Source organism: Schistocerca piceifrons, chromosome 7 (genome assembly GCF_021461385.2).
Source record: "Schistocerca piceifrons isolate TAMUIC-IGC-003096 chromosome 7, iqSchPice1.1, whole genome shotgun sequence".
Taxonomy (NCBI): domain Eukaryota; kingdom Metazoa; phylum Arthropoda; class Insecta; order Orthoptera; family Acrididae; genus Schistocerca; species Schistocerca piceifrons.
Window position 1 is genome coordinate 153,171,517 of NC_060144.1, and position 21,156 is coordinate 153,192,672.

The window sequence follows — 21,156 nt, forward strand, 5'->3', positions numbered from 1 at the left end:
CACAAAGTTACTTCATATTTTGAATGACTGGGCATTCAACATATTAAAAGTTTCATCCTTTCTTTATGTTTATCAAAGTATGGCAAGCAGCCAGAGTAATGAATCAAATTTCCATCTAGTGTTACGATGGCACTGTTCAGGCCTTACAGCTCGATCAAGCAAAATTTCTGTCCAGGGCAACAACACTTTCACCTTAGCTGTGTTGCCACGTGGCTGATACAGACTATTGTTTTTAAAAAATTAGTTATGTATGTACACTGCTGGGAAAGAAAAGTACAACTGGAAAGACACTGATATGATAACGGCATATGCCACCTAGGGGATAGTAGATGTACTGATAATGGTTTCAACATTGATCATCAACAGGTAGCATAGTTGCATAGCTACCAGAGTACCATATATGTCTACCCTTTAATAAGGGTTGCTCACAGTCAGAAGGCACAGTGTGGTGCAAATGTGTGAAGTAACCCATGTAACTATACCAGGAGATGCTCTTGTGCTTCCTACAGCCAACTGAACGAGTCTGAAAAGGATCAAATTGTGGCCTTCCTAGCTGCAGGGTGGTCCTGCTCTACACGTTGGACGTGCTACATCGGTTATGCAATGGTTTTAGTGTCAGTGGTTACATGAACATTCTCACACCCTTAAACGAGGTTCTGGATGTCCACAAATCAAAGACACCCACCAGGGTTGACATGTATTAAGGGCATTATTGGCAACTGGTACGGCAACCACAGCACAGATAAGAGGGCTTGTGAGTCCAGATGTGCCAACACAAACAGTTGCGAACTGGTTCAGTACACAGAATCTTACATACTCCACTTGCTGACAGGGGAGGGAGTTCATCCTTTATAGATCAGAGTGCTTGACATACTTTCTAAGTTGGTCTAAAAATTGATCCGATGTCATGTTTCTGGAAAATCATGCTGACCTGAACAGTCATTTTTTATAAAAGGTAGAGAAAATTTATTCTTCAGTCACTGTGTTTTTATTGTTCACCTGTTCCCTACTGTTATTCGCTTTTGAACTGTATTTACTTGTTTACTTGAATAGGCATTACTCTCAAAAGCCTTCTTCAGATGTCTTAATTCAGCATCCAGGTGTTCTGGCATGCAATTTCTTATGGCTCTGTCAACAATATTTTTAATAACACCTCTCTTTTGTTGTAGATGATGGTTTGAATTCTTATGCAAATATCTCAGTGAACATGTAACTTTCCGAAAAACTTTAAGTTTTAACCTTCCATCCAAGAATAATATTGTGTTGTCTTTCTCCATCTCCATGGGAAACTGGATTTTTGGATTTGTACTATTCAAATAAGTAAAGAATTCCTCCAAAACTTTTTTACCATGTGACCAAACCATGAATGTATCACAGTCTGTTTGATATCATCAATAAGGTTTTGTGTTCACATTTTATAGCATTGACTGTTCAAACTTTTCCCTGTGAAAATTAGTGATTGCAGGATCCAGTGGCTTACCCATTACAACACCAACAACTTGTTCATAAACTTCATCATTCCACTGGAATTGACTAGAAATAAGGCATTGCTCTTTTTAGACTGACTTACTTCCAGTCAGTTCTAATAGAATGATGAACTTTGAGCAAGTTATTGATGTCAGAATGGATGTTGCATTAACCATGTTCATGTAATTTTGTGACCACTAATATTTATATGGAAAAACTCAATCAATCAACTCTAGAAAATGTGGAAAGTCACACATACTGATAGATATTTGCCTAAGAACTCAAACCATCATCCACAACAAAATAGTGGTATTGTTGACAGAGCCATAAGAATTTTTATGCCGCAAAACCTGGACACCAAATTAAAACATATGAAGCAGGCTTTAGAGATGAATGGCTATTCGTGTAAACAAGTAAATAGGGTTCTACGACTGAATAACAGTAGGAAAAAGGATAATAATAAAACACAGTGGTGGAAGAATATAGTTTCTCTCCCTTTTATCAAAAAAGTAACTGATCGAGTCAGCAAAATATCACAGAAACATAATAGCAGACTGGTTTTTAGACCAATGAAGGGAACACATCAAGCTCTTTGATGTGTAAAAGACAAACTCCCTCTCTGTCAGCAAGTGGCATATATAAGATTCCATGTACTTGTGGAAACATGTACGTGAAAGTGACCAAGAGGAGCATGAATACAAGACTGAACAAACATCAGTTTTCCCAACTAGGCGAAACAGCTGTAGTAGAGAATGCACTTCAGTCAGAAAATCATGAAGTGAAGTTTCCAAAACAAAAATTTTATCAACTATCACAACATATCATCCACAACTATATAGTGAAAAAATTGAAATATATAAGCATAACAATAATTCCAACAGGAAATTTTTGTTTTTCAAATTTATTTTTCAGTATAGGAGTAAAGCCATAGTCACAGTAAATTACAGGTAGCTTATATGACTACTTTCTGTGAAGCTCAGTCACCATTATCAAATGTACCGAGTATGAAATAAGTCTGCTATAAATTATGAGTACCTGAAATACAAGTAACATCTAACCCCAACACCTTTGTCATAGGAAACAATACTGTGAATTTATCATGTCAAATTAAACCTCGTTATGCAGTAATGGCATGAAGCAGCATAACTGTAATTCATCACTGAGCAGCCTTTATCTGAATGGACCATTAAAACCTTAACATCATATATGTAGGGTTAGGATCAGCATTGTCCAACTACTTGCATAACAAACCTGACAAGTGAAAATCTTGTCTTATTAATCTTCACAATTCTGGTGTTATTCTAAAACATACATCACTCAAGTATGAGGTGGAATCATTAACTGAAGTATCAGAAATCAGAACACATCTTGATGAAGTTAATGAAATAACAACATCCATGCATGAATACTGTATGTTATTATTTGTATGTACTGTCTCCGAACCAATTGATCAGCTCTGAGGAAAAAATCTCCACGTCTTAAATTTGAAAATACATAACTCGTAATTTTGAACACAGCACTCAATAGCACTATGTCCAAAAAAATAGCTGTTTGCTTCAACGACACATACAGAACTGAGATTGCCATATGACTAACTCGGCTGTTATTTAACAATATTATGAAAATGATGGTTGCTACGTACAATGTAGTGGAGATTCTGAGTCACAGGTAGGCACAACAAAAAGAACAAAAAAAAAAAAAAAACATATACATGCACACACGACCACAGTCTCTGGTAGCTGAAGCACAAATATGAAAAGCAGTGCATGGCGGGGGAGGCAACTGAATGGGAGTAATGAAGAGGTGGCGCAGGGAGGGGAGCGATGGTACGGTAAGTTTAGGGGATAATAAAGTGCTGCTGCCAGGATATGCAGGGACAAGATGGAAAGAGGGTAGGGCAGCTAGGTGCAATTGGGAGGTTAGACAGAGGCTGGCATAGAGAGGGTGGGGGGAGGCGGGGTGGAACAAAAGGAGGGAAGTAAAAAGACTGGGTGTGTTGGTGGAATAAAGGGCTGTGTAGCACTGGAATGAGAACAAGGAAAGAACCAGATCGGTAATGACAATGACTAACAAAGGTTGAGGCCAGGAGGTTTATGGGAATGTAGGATGTATGGCAGGGAGACTTCCCACCTGCGCAATTCAGAAAAGCTGGTGTTGGTGGGAAGGATCCAGATGGCACAGACTGCGAAGCAGTCATTGAAATGAAGAATGTCTTGTAGGACTTGTTGGATGTCATGCTCACATAAAAAACAGCACAGTGGTTGGAGATCACATGACTGGTTTCATAGGTAGTCCTGCCTATGATGGTACAGGTCATATTTGTGACTGGACTGGAGTAGTTGGTGGTGGGAGGATTTATGGGACAAGTCTTGGGGACTGTTACAGATAAATGAGCCATGAGGCAAGGGGATGGTAGCAGGAGTTGCATAGGGGTGGACAAGGATATTGTGTAGGTTTGTTGTGTAAGGAGGGGGCGCCATGGTTGGAAGGGTAGTGGGTAGGGCATTTCTCATTTCAAGGCATGACAACAGGCAGTTGAAACCCTGATGGAGAATGCAATTCAGTTGCTCCCACCTTGGCTAGGCAGTGGGAGTAGGGAGGTGGTGGGTGACTGGATATGTAAGACAAGGGAGATCTGTTTTTGTACAAGATTGGGGAGAGGAGGTTTATTATGGCCTTCAAAGGCCTCAGTGAGACCCTGGGTGTATTTTGAATTTTGAGAGACTGCTCCTTACTGCAGATAAAACAGCCTTGGGTGGCTAGGCCATATAGAAGGGACTTCTTGGTATGGAATGGGTGGCAGCAGTCGAAGTGGGGGTATTGTGGTTGTTGGTATGTTTTGATATGGACTGAGGTACTGATACAGCCATCTTTGAGGTGGAGCTCAACATTGAGGAAGGTGGCTTAATGGGTTCAGTAGGACAAGGTGAAGCAAATGATGGTGATGGTGTTGAGGTTCTGAAGGAATGTGGCTAGGGTGTCCTCATTCTTGATTCAGATCACAAAAATGTTATTAGTGAAGCTGAACCAGTTGAGGGGTTTAGGATTCCTCTAGATGGTCTATGAATATGTTCACATAGGATGTTGTTTGTGGGTAATGCATAAGAAGAAATAGTGATTGTGGGTAAGACTATAGCTGGTCATGGCAACTAGGAAGGAGGTCATTGGTTTGGAATCAGTTGGGCATTGGGAAAAATAGAGTTCAATAGCCGTAAGAGTATGGGCATTACAGATGTTAGAGTAAAGGAGGTGGCATGAATAGTGACGAGCAGGGAACTGTGTGGTAATGGGACAGGAACTGTGGCGAGTCGGTGGAGAAAATGGTAGGTATCTTTTATATAGGAGTGTAGGTTGCGGGATAGGCTGAAGGTGTAGGTCTATGAAAGCAGAGATTTGCTCAGTGGGGACACAGTGACTGGCCACAATGGGGTGTCCTGCATGGTTGGGTTTATGGGTTTTCGGAAGCATTTACAAGATAGGAGTGCGGGGAGTGGTAGGGGTGAGGAGAGACATTGACTCCAGGGAAAGGTTCTGGGATGGATCTAAGGATTTTTAGGAAAGACTGGAGATTCTGCTGAATTTCTGCAATGGGTTCACTGTGGTAGGGTTTGTAATTAGATGAATCTGATAGCTCGCAGAGTCCTTCTGCCAGGTAATCCTTACAGTTAAAGACAAAAGTGGTGGAGCCTTTGTCCGCAGGTAGGATTATAAGGTTGTGGAGTCTGATCAGTAGGGTTGGTGGTGAAAAAGTGTAGGGCCCAGGAGAAGAATAGATGCTCTTTAACAAGTCCTGCATGTCTGAATTTAGGAGTATAGCAAAAGGTGAGGTCTTTGAAAAGGACTGATATTTGTACGGTGCTAAGGGTTTTGGAGGAAAGACTCAGTACTGTGTTTTGGGTCTGGATTCTGTGTGGTGCTGGGAGGGAATTTTGAAGGGTGGGGTATGTAGTAGGTCTGCAAGACAGTGTTTGTCAGCTACGAGAGGATATGGGGCAGGTTTGGACAGTGGTAGTCAAAGATGGAAGGAGGAAGTGAGCAGGGTGGAGAGTTTTTTCAGGTGGAATTGGACATATTGCTCTGGAAGGCAAAAGTTTCAATGTGTGTTGTGGGATCCAGGAATTTGGGATTGTATAGCAGGAGAATTTTACGGATGGAGACAAGGTACTGCAAGGAGGTTTTGACTTGATTGATATGGTTTTGCAGGACTGTGTTGGTGAGGGATAAGAACTGGTGTAATCTGAACAGGTGGAGGTCATGGTGGAAGGAAGGGTAGCAGCCATAGTTGGGTAATTTTATGGTAAGGCCATTTGGAGGAATTCCATGAGCCAAGCAACAATGCACGAACAGTACATAGGACTGGGTTATGACTAGGGATAAGGAAACTTTTCTGTATTGACGCAGACAGAAATAGCAAGGATCCTCAGTGGTGGAAAAAATATGTAAATAATCTAGAATTATCTTCAAAAAATTCACAAAAAATACCCAAATACCTGAGAAAAATCACGAAAATGATGAAATGGATAAAGCAAGGAGAAACAAGAAGATACCTGTGGTGGGAGTATGTCTGTAGTAAAAGGCGAAAACCAACTGAAGTTGGCATGAAGTCACACAGAGATCAAAGAAAAATATAAATAAAAAACTCTTTGTGGGTTGCACGTCTGTGGGTGGATAAGTGTGAAGGAGGAGGATGCCAGATATAAGTGAATTAGGTGTAATTAGTAGGTGAGAAATGGGATAAAGAGGAGAATCCAAAACCTAAACAGACCTGAAACACAGTCGTGAACCTCTCCTCCAAAAACCCCGAAGAAATATCAGCCCTTTCCAAAGGCCTCACCTTTTGCTCCACTCCCAAATTCAATCATGCAGTACTTGTTAAAGGCTTTCTCTCCTCCTCCTTTTCCCTACAGTGGAACACTTTTTTGCCACCAACCCTACCAATCAGACTCAACCAAAGACCAATGTTGGACCCTGCCTGACTCAATTCACTCCTCCTCCAACTGTGATTCACCCTCAAACTTCCCGGAATTTCTTAACCTTGAACCTTGTCTCACCAGCATTCCTCCAATCCCTCAAGTTGCAAACTAACCTTCTCTGCAGAAATAACTGAAATCCACCAACTAAAAACTTGTCCCAACCTTATAATCCCACCTGCTGACAAAAGCTTTGCCACTGTTGTTTTGAACCTCAAGGACTTCCTGGCAGAAGGACTCCGCCAGCTGTCAGATTCATCCAACTACAAACCGTTCCACAGTGACTCCATTCCACAAATTCAGCAGGATCTCAAGTCATTCCTCAAATCCTTGGGCCCATCACAGAACCTCTCCCTGGAGTCCACCTCTCTACTCACCGCTACCACCCACTGCACTCCTACCTTCTAAATGCTACTTAAAGTCCGTAAATCCAACCACCCAGGACGCCACATTATGGCCAGTTGCTGTGCCTCCATTGAGAGAATCTCGGCTCTCATAGACCAACACCTTCAGCCTATACCCACAACCTATCCTCGTACATAAAAGATACCAACCATTTCCTCCACCGACTCTCCACAGTTCCTGTTCCTTTACCACACAGTGCTCTGCTCGTCACTATTCATGCCGCCTCCCTTTACACTAACATCCCAAATGCCCATGGCCTTGCCACTATTGAACATTATCTTTCCCAGTGCCCTGCAGATTCCAAACCAACAAACTCCTTCCTAGTCGCCATGACCAACTTAATTCTCACCCACAATTACTTCTCCTTTGAAGGCATTACCCACAAACAAATCCAGGGTATGGCTATGGGCACCCACATGGCACCATCCTATGCCAACATTTTCGTAGGCCATGTAGAGGAATCCTCCCTAAACACCCAGAATGCTAAACCCATTGACTGGTTCAGATTCATTTGACATCTGTGTGATCTGGATCAAGGGTGAGGACACCTTATCCACATTCCTCCAGAATCTCAACACCTTCATCCCCATTTGCTTCACATGGCCCTACTCAACCCAACAAGTCAGCTCTCTCGATGTTGACCTCCCCCTCAAAGATGGCTGTATCAGTACCTCTGTCCATATCAGACCTACCAACCACCAGCAGTACTTCCACTTACAGTTGCCACCCATTCCATACTAAGAAGCCCCTTCCATACAGTCTAGCCACCTAGGGCCGTCACATCTGCAGTGACAAGTTTCCCCCCCCCCCCCCCCCCAACCGTGTACAAAAACAGAGCAACCATGCTTTCTTTCCAGTCACCCACCACCTCCCAAAGTCACACCATCCGACCAGAGAGGAGCATTCCCTTCATGAATCTGTACCACCCAGGACTGGAGCAACTGAATTACATTCTCTGCCAGGATCTAAACTACCACTGGTCGTGCTCTAAATAAGATATGCTCTACCCACTATCTTTCCCATCCTGCCTCCCATCTCCCCCTCCCCCACAGTGGTGTTCTGCCACCCACCGAACCTACATAATATCCTCATCCAACCCTAAACAACACCTCTTCCCAACTCCTTGCCTCGTGGCTAATCGCCCTGCAATAGATCTAGATGCAAGACCTGCCCATATATCCTGCCATTACCACCACCACCACCACCACCACCAGCCACAAACATCACCTATCCCATCAAAGGCAAGCCTAGTTGTAAAACCAGTCATGTGATCTACAAGCTGAGCTGCAACCCCTGTGCTGCATTCTATGTGGGCATGACAATGAACAAGTTATCTGTCCCCATGAATGGCCAGCAACAAACTATGGCCAAAAAATCAACTGGACCACCCTTTTTCTGAGTATGCCACCCTATACGACATTCTTCATCTTGATGACTTCTTCACAGGGTGTGTCATCTGGATCCTTCCCACTAACACCAGCTTTCCTGGATTGTGCAGGTGGGAACTTTCCTTGCAATACGTCCTACGTTTTCGCAATCCTCATGGCCTCAACCTTCTTTAGTCACTCTCCTTACCTATCTAGCTCCTTTCCTGTACCCATTCGAGCACTACACAGCCCTCTATTCCAGAAACGCACCCAGTCTTTTTACTCCTCTCCTTTCTGCTACTCCCCCCCTCCCCACCCTCTCCTCGCGCCCTCCGGCTATCCTCCTAATTGTGCCTAGTTACTCTACCCTCTGTCCACCTCACCCCTGCATGCTCCCTCAGCAGTACTTCACAATACTGCACCTTTACACTTACCCTGTCATCGTGCGTGCGTGCGTGCGTGCGTGCGTGTGTGTGTAACTGTTGTCTCTTGAACAAAGTGCTACTGGGTGCTGTGTTCAAGATTACAAGCTATGTATTTTCAATTTTAAGATGTGTAGGTGTAGAGATTTTTGTCTCAGAGTTGTCCACTCCGTTTAGAGGCAGTATATACAGATAATAATACACAGTATTCATGCACAGATGCTGTTATTTCATTAACTTCGTTAAGGTGCGTTCTGATACTTTGGTTAACAATTCCACCTCACACTTGAGTGATGTATGTTTTAGAATAACAGCAGAATTGCTGAGATTAATAAGACTAGATTTTCATTTGTCATGTTCATTACGCAAGTAGTTGGACAACACTGATCCTAATCCAACATTTATGACATTAAGATTTTAATTTTCTCTAGAGATGAAGACTTCACGGCAATCATCGGTGACAGAGCTTCACCGAAACTAGTCATGTACACTTTCTGTAATTTACTGCAACTATGGCTTGACTACTGTATTGAAGTCAAATAAATTTGAAAAAAAAAATTAATTTAGTAATGCTTCTTAAGACAGTCATGTTTAGTTACAAAAAGGAAGCAGCCATGAAACTAAGTAATATATGGTCATTGACTCTGCAGAATTGATAAAATTTTTATCCTCGACAGCTGACTATCAGTACTTAAGTTTCATCTCTGACATGGATGATCTCTGCTAATAATGTGTAAACCTAACCACAACCACTTCGCACAGTATGTACGTTGCTCTCTGACATCTGACTCATCAGTCGGCAAGGCTCATCATCACCAGGAGTATCCAAAGATGTCCATTTCAGCTCTGGTTGAAACATCTGCCACTGGTGGTCTCGCGGTCGTGTTCTCGTTCCCAAGCACGGGGTCCCGGGTTCGATTCCTAGCGGGGTCAGAGATTTTCACCTGCCTCAAGATGACTGGGTGTTTGTGTTGTCCTTATTTCATCATCATCCATGAAAGTGGCAATATTGGACTGAGCAAAGGTTGGGAATTTGTACGGGTGTTGATAACCGCACACTTGAGCGCCCCACAAACCAATCCATCATCATCATCATCATCATCATCATCATGTGGATGAAACATCAGGAACTGAAAAGTTTCTTTGACCTTGGCCATACAACTTGAAGACTAATCAGCAACTACTGATTTTACTGTCTGTAATGCCTATCTCCCTACAAATAGGGAGCTGACATATCAGGAGATAACTGCTCTGATCTGTCATCTACTTCTGCCTTTTCTCCTCCTAGCCAATTTTAAAGCCCAGAACTGAGTGTGTGTCAGTGATAAACCACCTGACTGAGGTGTTCTAATGGAACAAATAATAATAAACATTGATTTTGGTTCACAAAACAATGGCACAAAAACTCATTTTAGTGCAGTACATTAACTGAATATACAATCTCTCAGCCTCTTCCCCTCAGTCCATTGGAGAGTACACAACAAACTCTTTGAGAGTGAGCATTTCTTGATTCTAATGATTGGCCCACACCATTACCCAGCTGAGTGTCCTTGACAACTGATCTTCAAGAAAGCTAATTGGCATACTTTGCCCTCTACTGTCCTTTGCTAACAATGTACCAGCCATAAGTGGCTGAGTCATAGTCACATCCTCAAAAGAGAGAATCCATCCCATTGTCTTTGTGAAAGCCCTCTGTTGGCAGCCCACTGCTTTGCAGGGAAAAATGAAGGTTGACAAACACTGTGTTATTAACTTTCAGCCAGTATTCTACAGTTGATGGGGCTGCCGGATGGGTGCAGAAGTTGACCTCCAACAGCAGTATTGCACCAGGGGTTCTCCTGCTGCTTTTGGCCAGTGTATCTACCCTGCCTTTACAGACCCAACCACAGATGTCCAAAATGATTAAACACCTAACAGTGAAAACAGAGAGAATGTGAAAGTGAATCCCATTCCTTTACCTAAATGGTTGCAATGCTTTGAGCGTACACTATCAAACATCAGAGCCTCCTACAATCCACCTCTCAGAGAACTATTAATGAGAAATGATCTCTAAGTGTGAACTTAGTTTTAAATAAAATAAAAAATAATAAAGCTCCAAGAGAAGACAGTCTCTTTAAAGATGTTCAAATATGCAAGCAAGTATTTACAGACAGATTCCTAAACTTCTTAAATGAGATATACTTATGAGGTAATTTACCTGAGAGTTGGAATAAGTGAACTGTCGGTACTATCTTCAAAAGATTACAATTTTTTGCCAACATCATCAAAACTAAATTGTACAGGCACTGTCTATTCACTATGAGGGAGGAGCAAAATGGCTTTCAAAAAAGTAAGATCATGCTGTGATGGCTATTTTTCATTGAAAAAACATACAGAATTTAATCTGTAATTACATACTGCCTTCATAGACTTCAAAAAATCTTTTCATAAAGTCATCAGAAACAAATTATTGCAAATTCTGGTAGGTGACCATGTACTATCACAACTTATCAAAAATATACACAAAATGTATGGAACAGATTTGATATGTGTTGAGAAAAAGGACAAATTGTCAGCTGAGGCAGAATCTGTGCTGGAGTATGACAAGGATGTTGTGTTCCACCACGCTTGTTTATTATTTATATGAATAAAATCAAGGAGTCAAACCAATGACACATGGCTTCATAGTTATCAACAGAAACACAAAGCTATGTGTTTTACCTTTTGCAGATGATTTAGCTCTTGTATTGTCTTCAGAGGGTTGAGCTGCAGTGTTCTATACAGAGATAACAGATATTATATGAGAAATACAGCATGGACATAAACACTGAAGAAACAAAAGCTTTGGCCTTCTCTGGAAAATACTCACTACAAACTAAGATAAGTTTGATACATAAAATTCTGGAAAAGTGAACACATTGAAATACTTAGACTATAAACTATACTATCAGGAAGAAACAGATCTAGCTGAAAAAGCTAGCAAATAAACAAAACAATGGAAGTCTCTAATAATGTAATGAAACCTTCCTTAGTTGAGAACCACACCAGAATACGCCTTTACAAGACCTTAGCAAGACCTGTACTGTGCTATGGCAGTGTAGCCTGCACAGTAAAGACAAAAGATGCAAAAAGTCTAACAGTCTGTGAAATGAAATTCTTCTGATGAACAGCTGGTTACATCAAATGGGATCACAAAAATCAGGATGTGTTGACATAACTTCAAATATATCCCATCAAGCATTGCATACAGAACTACCAGAAACAAATGTGAAGTGGACAGTCTTTTATTTATTTCACATGCATGGTGATCATCTCACTTAAAATCTGTGGAAAGACCATACACATCTCTCTTTTTTTTTTTAATAAATATCTATTATGTATGCTTGTTTTGACATATTCTACATCCTTGAGGACCAACTTAGTATAAATCTACAGAACAAAAACCATCCCTAATATAATATGAAACGCTATGTGTTTTGAGACATACAGAGCATACCAGAAATATTTTTTACAAATTTCAAGAGAGGATTCTTCACAACAAAATAGATAAGAAGTCTGTGTAAATATACACACAAAAATCATTTTTAGCCATTACAGAAAGAAAACTTAACAAAATTCTGAAGCCAGAAAATCTGTAAAACCACCCTTGCTTCTACACACACACACACACACACACACACACACACACACACACACACACACACACACTCACACACACATCTACTAGTCAGATCACAGACTGTAACATACTTTCAAACACTTGTGCAAGGTTTCAGATGGTTTCACAGGCTTCCACAAACTTATTTGTGATCATATCTGCATTAAGGATGCCTGCTACATAAATAAATCGCTTTATGTGGTCTTGTAGCCCTTCAGATAATACTTAAATGATTCAGATTATGGGAATGTGCAGGTGATGTATGTGGTCTTTCCTACCTGTCCATTCGTCTTGTAAGATACCATATGGTGCATCTCAAACAATGTGAATGAAATATCGTGCATAAAACACACATTTCCTCTTTTGTGATGGGGCACATCTTGTAGCAACTCTGGAAGAATTTTCTGAACACACCCTACAAACAGTAATTCTGGAAGAAAATGTATCACTGCCAATCGGTCACCTATAATTCCAGCCTACAAATTAAGCTGCTGCTGGTGCCTAGCTGTAAAGGTGCCGTTAGAAATATTTATTTACAAATGCTGATAGTGAAAACTTGCTATTAAATGTCTCTTATACGCTGAGTCATCTGTAAACAAAGGCTGCTGGAACAAACTACAGAGAAGCAACAACTCGTGCAACAAACCCTCAAAAGTTCTGTTTTTGTCTGTGATTGACAGAGGAAAGACCTAGCACATTTTGATGGTATACTGATACATGAACTACTCATAAAATATCACACAAGCAGTGCTATAAGAAATCACATTCTGTGGCAAAATGTCATGTGCTGATACCTGGATTTTCTTAGGCAGCCTCCAGAACACAGTTCTCCCTGGCCAGGCATACATGCAAATTCTGAACTATTTCAAACCACTGCTTGTTCTTTTATGGATCCTATCCTAGCAACATGATGATGAACAGCAGCAAATATTGTATACCTCCTGTGTAGAAACATAATTTTGTACATTCATGCAACTTCACAGCAATTACAGTTTTTGCAGCTGTACATAAAATTTGTTTGCCTCTTATTTAACGACTATTTTATGATGGTTACAAGGAACACCTACCAAATAATTCATTACTATAACTACTACTCATGTAAAGTGTTAGACAGACTAATTTCATACACACAGACATCAAATGTAGACATGTCTTGATACAACCACAATGCCATCAAACATAGAATAAGAGCATAATTACTTAATTTCTTTCAATAGTATCAGTTAATTGCCTAGTTACATTAAATTAGTTACTGGTTACAAACTGCAATTCTTGTATTTTACTTCAAAATTTATTGAATACACACTTTTAATTAATATCTCAAAAATGAAGGATTTTTGGACTTACCTCTGTATGGACTACTACTTTGTTTTAGTGTGATGAATTTGGCCAAAAGTTTGCAGAAGTTATTCTTCCATGTCCTGTACACTATAAGAGTGTGCTTTTAAGGAACTGTTGGTGTCAATTAATTGCAATACAGAACTATGAAGTTGGCCTCAGTGGAAGTTGGAATACTTGACCCACAAAAGCTGACCAGTGCCAGGAAAAAAATATTAGTAAATCCTTTTAGAGATTTCCAGTTCACTCTTATTGTTGCAATAGTGCATATGGAGTACATCAAATGATGACAATTACAGATCAACAGCCCAAGTAGTTCTGAAGTACCAGCTACTGATCCATGCTGAAACAACCATATTAGTACGTGGTGTAGCCACCATGGCTGGCAATGCACACACTGCCTGTGGATCCAATCAGTCATACAGATGGTGAATACTGTCCTTAAATAGATTATTCCATGCCCGCTCAACCTGTTCATGTAGTTCTGGAGAGTTATTGATGAGTCACTTCTCGTACTATCATATCCCATGCGTGCTCGACTGGAGACAAGGCTGGAGATCATGCTAGACAGGGAAGTTGCTGCACATCTTGCAGGGCACAGTGAGTTTCATGAGCAGTGTGTCAGTGCATATTATCCTGTTGGAACTACACACCACCTTCCTGTTACAGAGGCAGCAAAAGAATGGGTTTAATAACATTCTGCACATATCGAGCGTGGGTTAGTGTCCCCTCCACAAACATAAAAGATGGGTGACAATTGTAGCTTATCACACTACAGAGAATAAGGCCTGGATCAGGCTTGTGCGTCTTGGACAAGTGCGCTCTACGAGACAACGCTAGACAAGTATGTCGTATGCGGAAACAACCACCTCTTGTGTGCAGGCAGAATCTAATTCCATCACTGAAGACCATGGCATGACATTCTATCTTCCAAGTGATCTTCTGATGGCACCAGTTGAACCACGCATGTCAATGTTGTGATGTGAGTGGAAGACGGGCTGCAGACGTGCGTGCCCATAGTCCCACTGTTAATAACCAGTTTGCAAAATTTCGTGCTGACATGCCTGAGCTAAAAAGCCTTCTCATTTGTCCTGTGGTTGCTGTATTATCCACCACTGCTGCTCTTTTACCATATAACAATCATGGCAGGCATCAGTGCTATGTGAATGTCCAGAACCTCATCTAGGGTTGTGAGAATGTTCACGTGACCACTGACACCAGCATCATTGCATAACCAATGCAACATATCCAATTTCTGTAGCAGTTCTCTGAAAGGACAATTCCGTCACTTGGAAGGCCGCAATTTGACACTTTCAATCTTATTCAGTTGGCTGTGGGAAGCCAGAGTCCATCTCCACCACATGGTTGCCTGTTTGCTTCACAAGTTTGCATCACACTGAGCCTTCTGGCTGTGAGCATTCCCTATTAAAGGGCAGATGGAGGTGGCACTCTGGTGGCTATGCCACTACACTATCTGTTAGCAAATGACATTGAAACCATTATCAGTACATCTCCTATGCCCCAGGTGGCATATGCTGTCATCGGATCAAAATTGAAGTCATCTTTCTAGGTGTACTAATTTATTTATTTTTTGGAGCGGTGTATCTCTAGGGCGACATTAACTGACCAGAACATACAATAGATAACCAGCTAGCAATAATGTGAAGCCATGCAAGATGCCACCTTGTATTGGTAATTCACTAGAAAGGATGGAGCTGGCCCTTGTTTTATTCTTAATGTTGAATTCATACAGAAGTAATACCTTCTGTCCCTGACTTTTTATTTATGAACACAACCAGTCACGTGCTACACCTCTTACTTCCAGTCTTTCTAATTTTTTGAGCAGAATGTTAGGAGTGGAATCGTAGACTGTGGGAAAAACATACAAGAAAGAAATCGGTGTTAGAGATGGAATGTTACAAAAGGACATGGAAAAGTAAATGGTCTGGTGATAAAAGAAATTAGGTTAGTCAGATTCGGTGAGGAAAGAAACTCATGGGAAGCAGTAAGTAAATGGACATGATGCGAGAATGTGTGTTGGACATCAGGTAATAACTTCTTACTAGTACAGGGAGTTGCAAAGGGAAAAAATAGTGACAGATGACAAATCAGAATACATACAACAAACAACTGAGGAGGATATTCTGGGTGACTGTGTACAGAAGAAGAGTAAAACAACAGACCCCCAAAATTACAGACCAATGTCCTTAACATCAATTTGCTGCAGAATTCTTGAAAACATTCTCAGTTCAAAGATAATAAAGCCCCCTGAAACTGAGAGGCATGTGTCCATGACTCGGCATGTTTTTAGAGAGCACTGCATGTGTGAAACCCATCTTGTCCTTTCCTCACAATATACTGCGACCTATGGATGAAGGGCAACAGGCAGATGCCATATTTCTAGATTTCTGAACAGTGTTTGATATGGTGCCCCACTGCAGACTGTTAACAAAGGCTCCCAGATATGGGAGTGGCTCAAAGACTTCTTCAGTACTAGAACCCAGTATGTTGTCCTCGATGAGAAGTGTTCATAAGACAAGTGTATTGTCAGGAGTGCCTCAGGGAAGTGTGATAGTGCCACTATTATTTTCTGTATACCTAAATGATCTGGAGGAGAGGGTATCCTGATAAACGGTTGTTCTCTGATGATGCTGTGGTGTACAGGAAGGTGTCAAAGATCAGTGACTGTAGAATGATACAAGATGATTTGGACAAAATTTCTCGTTGGTATGATGAATGGCAGCTAGCTCTAAATATAGAAAAATGAAAGTTAATGTGGATGAGCAGCACAAACAAACCCATAATGTTCGGATACAGCATTAGTAGTGTCCTGCTCGTCAGAGACACATCGTTTAAATGTCTGGGTTTAATGTTGCAGAACAATGCGCATGTGAGTGTTGTGGTAGGGAAGGTGAATGGTAGACCTAGGTTGGGAGAATTTTGGGAACCGTGGTCCATCTTTAAAAGATACCACTTACAGGATGCTACTGCAGCCTATTCTTGAGTATTGCAAGTGTGTCTGGCTCTGCACCAAGTTGGATTAAAGGAAGACATTGAGGCAACTCAAAGGCGGGCTGCTAGATTTGTTACCAGTAGTTTTGAACAACATGCAAGTATTATGGAGATGCTGCAGAAACCCAAATGTGGATCCCTGGGGAGAAGGCAACATTCTTTTTGAGGAACCCTGCCGTGAAAATTTAGAGACAACAGAATGATTCTACTGTCACCAACATACATTTTGTGTAAGGCCCATGAAGAAAAGATACAAGAAATTAGGGCTTATATGGAAGCATATAGACATACTATTTCCTCTCACTCTATTTGTGAGTGGAATAGGAAAGGAAATGACTGGTAGTGATACAGGTTACCCCTCTGCCATGTTGTACATTGGCTTGCGGAGTTGATGTAGATGTAGAAACGATTGGTCCAGTAGAAGTAGTCATAGTGGGTTGCATCAAGGCTCAGAAAAAAATTAATGGTAAGGGGTGGCTGCTGGTCTGGGTCAGGTGTTCATGGGTGCATTGAGAGAGCATCAGTTTGACGACCTTTCTAAACCACAAGGTAAGGGAGATGGTTAACAAAATTGTTGTTGGAGAGAAGAAAGGAGTGTAGCTTTGAGAAAAGTAGGATTAGAGTTTGTTCCACAGCTCGTACAGAATAACCTTTAGTCCATGGTGTGAAACACTAATAAGGAATGGAGACAGGTAACATGGTCATGATAGGAAGCAACATAATAAAGTAAGTTTGTAGGATGCTGGTCAGGGAAGGGAGATGATCACACATCTGCTGTTTTTAGAAGTACTAGTTTGATGGGAGGATTTTTTAAACTAAAATCATCCAAAGAGCTTTGGTTCATAGGGCCCATGTATCAGCTGATGCCGACAGCCTCCAGGATGAAATGTTACACATATGGTCAGTATTGAAGTAAAGTTTATTCACCACATCAGATTAAGAAAATTTTGCAAACGATAATACAATATCAAGTACAGGAAGATGACAGAGTTAATAAAATCAAGTCAGTGGTCTTCCTTTCTGCACATGGAAAATATTTCTTCACAGGTAACTACATTAAAAATGTTTTGCACTGGTGGGCTATGCTTACATGACCAGTTGTCTTCCCCCATTGTCTTAAAGACAAAAGTGAGCTATGTACAGGTGTAACAACTGCAAGTTTGATACAGAAGTCAAGTTTCTTTATTTCGCTCATGTAGGGGATAAAGAATATGTTCAAAAGCTCAAAAGAATATAATTTGGTAATAACCCTGTTTGCAGGTTACTTATCATACTCTATCAGTGTTGTGGCACTGACCTGCTTGAGACCACTCTTACCCATTTAATTAAGAGTGATTTTATCTGCTTATGGCTATACACACTAGAATGGATGTTTGAGTAGTTGTCCACTGTGCCATGCAGTTCAGAGGGGCTGCTTTCCAAGAGAAGCTCTCAAAACATGTCACACTACAGCTTAATGAATGCAAATATGATCACATTCCAAAACAATATGCTTACCATCTTGTCTGATCATCACTTAGTATTCAAATGTTTATGCTACTGTTCATATAGGTATGACTTCACATGAAGATACTTGACAACTTTCTGAAGTGCCATGAAATAATAGGCTTGGGAAAGGAGGAGAGCTTGAGAAGTCTTCCCTTGGTAACACAAGGTCCAGGCAAAGTAGGTCAATAAGTAACTACTGAGTGGAATGCCAACAAGGAAGGATTGGTGATGTTAAGCATAATGCGGGCACAAGACTGAGGTATTTGCTACACATCGTAATAGCAGGGTGTCAAAAATGCAAGTATAGCAGAGTGACATAATAGAGAGAGGATGATGCTGTCATTGTGTTGACCCACAAAGTGAAGTAACAAGCCATAAGTTCGATATTCAGAGACACTGCAGGATATGTCTTCCACTGCTGCTGAACCTCCCCCCACCCACCCATGGGGCTCACCACTTTTGGCGGGTTTGTGCTTGGCTACCACAGGACCCCAGCCTCTGCAGTGCTTTGTCCCTTCCGTGCTGCATGTCTATCCTCTTGCTATTCTTTTTCCCCTCCCTTGGGGAACATGTCTGGGGGTATTATTGGAAATGTTCTGCATTCTGTCACTGACCTGCAAACAGTCTCAACTTTCTTTTGGCTCCCTTTTCTTTCTCCAGGGTGTCATTGCCATCCATTGTGTTATGAAAAAGGTAGAGTCCTCCTTGGTGCCCAACTACACTCTTTTCCTCACCTTTGATAGTGTGGTGCTGCCATTCAAGATTAAAGCAGGCTACGAAATCATCACAAGTCTGGCTGTACATTTCAAATCCGTTGCACTGCTACCAGTGTCATTGGTTCAGTCACACTAGAACACCATCTCAACACCCAGCCAAATGCATAACCTGTGGCAGGGATGCACACGAGGGCAAATGTCCGCCTCCTTCTCCTTGCTGTATTAACTGCAATGGTGGCCATGCCGCCTCCTCTTGGGATTGTCCCATATATCTAGATTAGAGGGCTGTTCAAGAGATTCGGGTAAAAGAAAAAGTGCATTACCCAGTAGCTCACAAGTTACTGGCTAGTCGCAAACCCTGTGTTCTCCCACCTGGCACTTATAGTTCAGTTCTTGTTACCCCTCGCTCCATGAAGAACATGGCTACTCGGACATGCGGCCTCAAATTTGGCTCTGAGGTTGTGGAGTCGCCTAGTGTCAAGGTAGCATTGCCAACCCCCAATCCCGCTGTGCAACAAACTGTCAAACTCTCGCCTAAAGGGACGAAGCTACCCAATACACAAGCGGCAGGCGGGAGAGGACAGGAGTAGTACTCCCGAGAAGACTTCCTCCATCCCTCTAGACCAACGACACCCAAGTCTTCCTCTAGCCAGAAGGGCTCAAAGAAGTCTGCTAAAGACAAATGGTCTTATCCTTCACCAACTCGAAGATCCTGCTCGATGGTGTCACCGTGTCGTCACTTAGCCCAGCCAGCCTGTGTATCGCTGGTGTACATCACCATTTGTTTTTCAGCGTTGGACTCCACCGAATAACCGCACAAGCATGCTGATGCTTCTGTGGACCCCAAGGAGCAGAATCCTCCTCCTTCTATGCCCTATAGAAGCGACTTTCCACCAGCTGTCCCTCGGTGGCCACTGGCTAGTCGCCACCCCTACATCTCTTCCTCCTTATGACTGTCCTCCTATGGAATGTTCGCGGCCTTCGGTCCCACAAAGAGAATTTATGGCTGTTTCTAGCATCACAGCATCCCCTTGTACTCTGCCGTCAGGAAACGAAATTGCACCCTCAAGACCGCTTTAAGCTTTCACATTACTTACCAATTTTTCACATTACTTACCAATTCGTTTTGAGCTTCACCCTGAAGTCAGCATCCCATATTATGGCGCCGCCGTACTGCTTATAAGGGATGACTTTGATAGTCAACTCATCTCCATGACTACCCGTCTTCAGGCTGTTGCCATTTGCCTTTTCATTCCCCACCTGACTTTCTTCCTCTGTACCATTTATGTGCCTCCGTCCTTTGGTGTCACCAGGGCAGACTTCCTTCAGCTTATTGGGCAGCTACCTCCACCGTTTTTGCTACTCGGTGACTTCAATGAGCATCATCCCCTTTGTGGTTCTCCCAGGACCTGCCAAAGAGGGGCCCTCATAGCTGACATTCTTAACCAACTCGACCTCTTCTGCCTTAACACTGGTGCACCCACTTTCCTTTCTGACTGCTCGCACACCTATTCCCATTTGGACCTATCCTTTTACACTGCCCAGCTTGTCCATCATCTTGAGTGGTCCTTTCTTTCTGACCCCTGTGCGAGCGACCATTTCCCGTGTACTCTGTTTGCTCACTCCTACCCCATCCACATGCATGCCCAAATGGCAGCTTACTAAGGCCGACTGGCAGTTTTATTCTTCCCTGGCGACCTTTGCAGAACATAATTTCCTCAGTTGTGATGACCAGGTGGACTATCTCACCAACATTATCCTTACTTCTGCTGAACATTCCATTCCTCACACTTCCTCTTTACCATGGCATTTCCCAGTCCATTGGTGGACTGAGGCATGTCGCGATGCAATTCGTGCACAGAGACGTGCTCTCCTCATTTTTAACCACCACCCTATGCTGGAAAACTGCATTCATTATAAACAGATGTGTGCAAAGTGTCGTCAAGTTCTTTGGGGTAGCAAAAGAGCTAGTTGGATTTCATTCCAGAGTTCTCTTAACAGTTCCACACCTTCCTCTGTCGTGTGGGCAACCTCAGACAGCTCTCTGGAACCAAGATCCATTCCCCCATTTCTGGCCTGACAGTAGGTGCCGATGTCGTCGTGGATCCTATCTCCAACACCATGGGCCGCCATTTTGCAGAATTTTTGAGCTCTTCCCACTATCACCCTGCCTTCATTCATCGTAAATGAGTAGAGGTGGCTCAGGCGATACCCTTCTTTTCTCCGAATCGTGAGTGTTACAATGCCGCCTTTACTATGAGGGAGCTCGAGCATGCTCTCATTTCATCCCTATCCTTCGCTCCAGGGCTGTACGCCATCCACATTCAGATGTTG

At 42.1% G+C, this 21,156-nt stretch overlaps 1 protein-coding gene across 1 annotated transcript in view; it reads left to right on the top strand.

The window, feature by feature from the left end:
* Positions 1 to 21,156, top strand: part of LOC124805276 (bumetanide-sensitive sodium-(potassium)-chloride cotransporter-like) — a 197,160-nt gene that overhangs the window by 103,106 nt on the left and 72,898 nt on the right. The gene's annotated exons all lie outside the window — the stretch shown is intronic.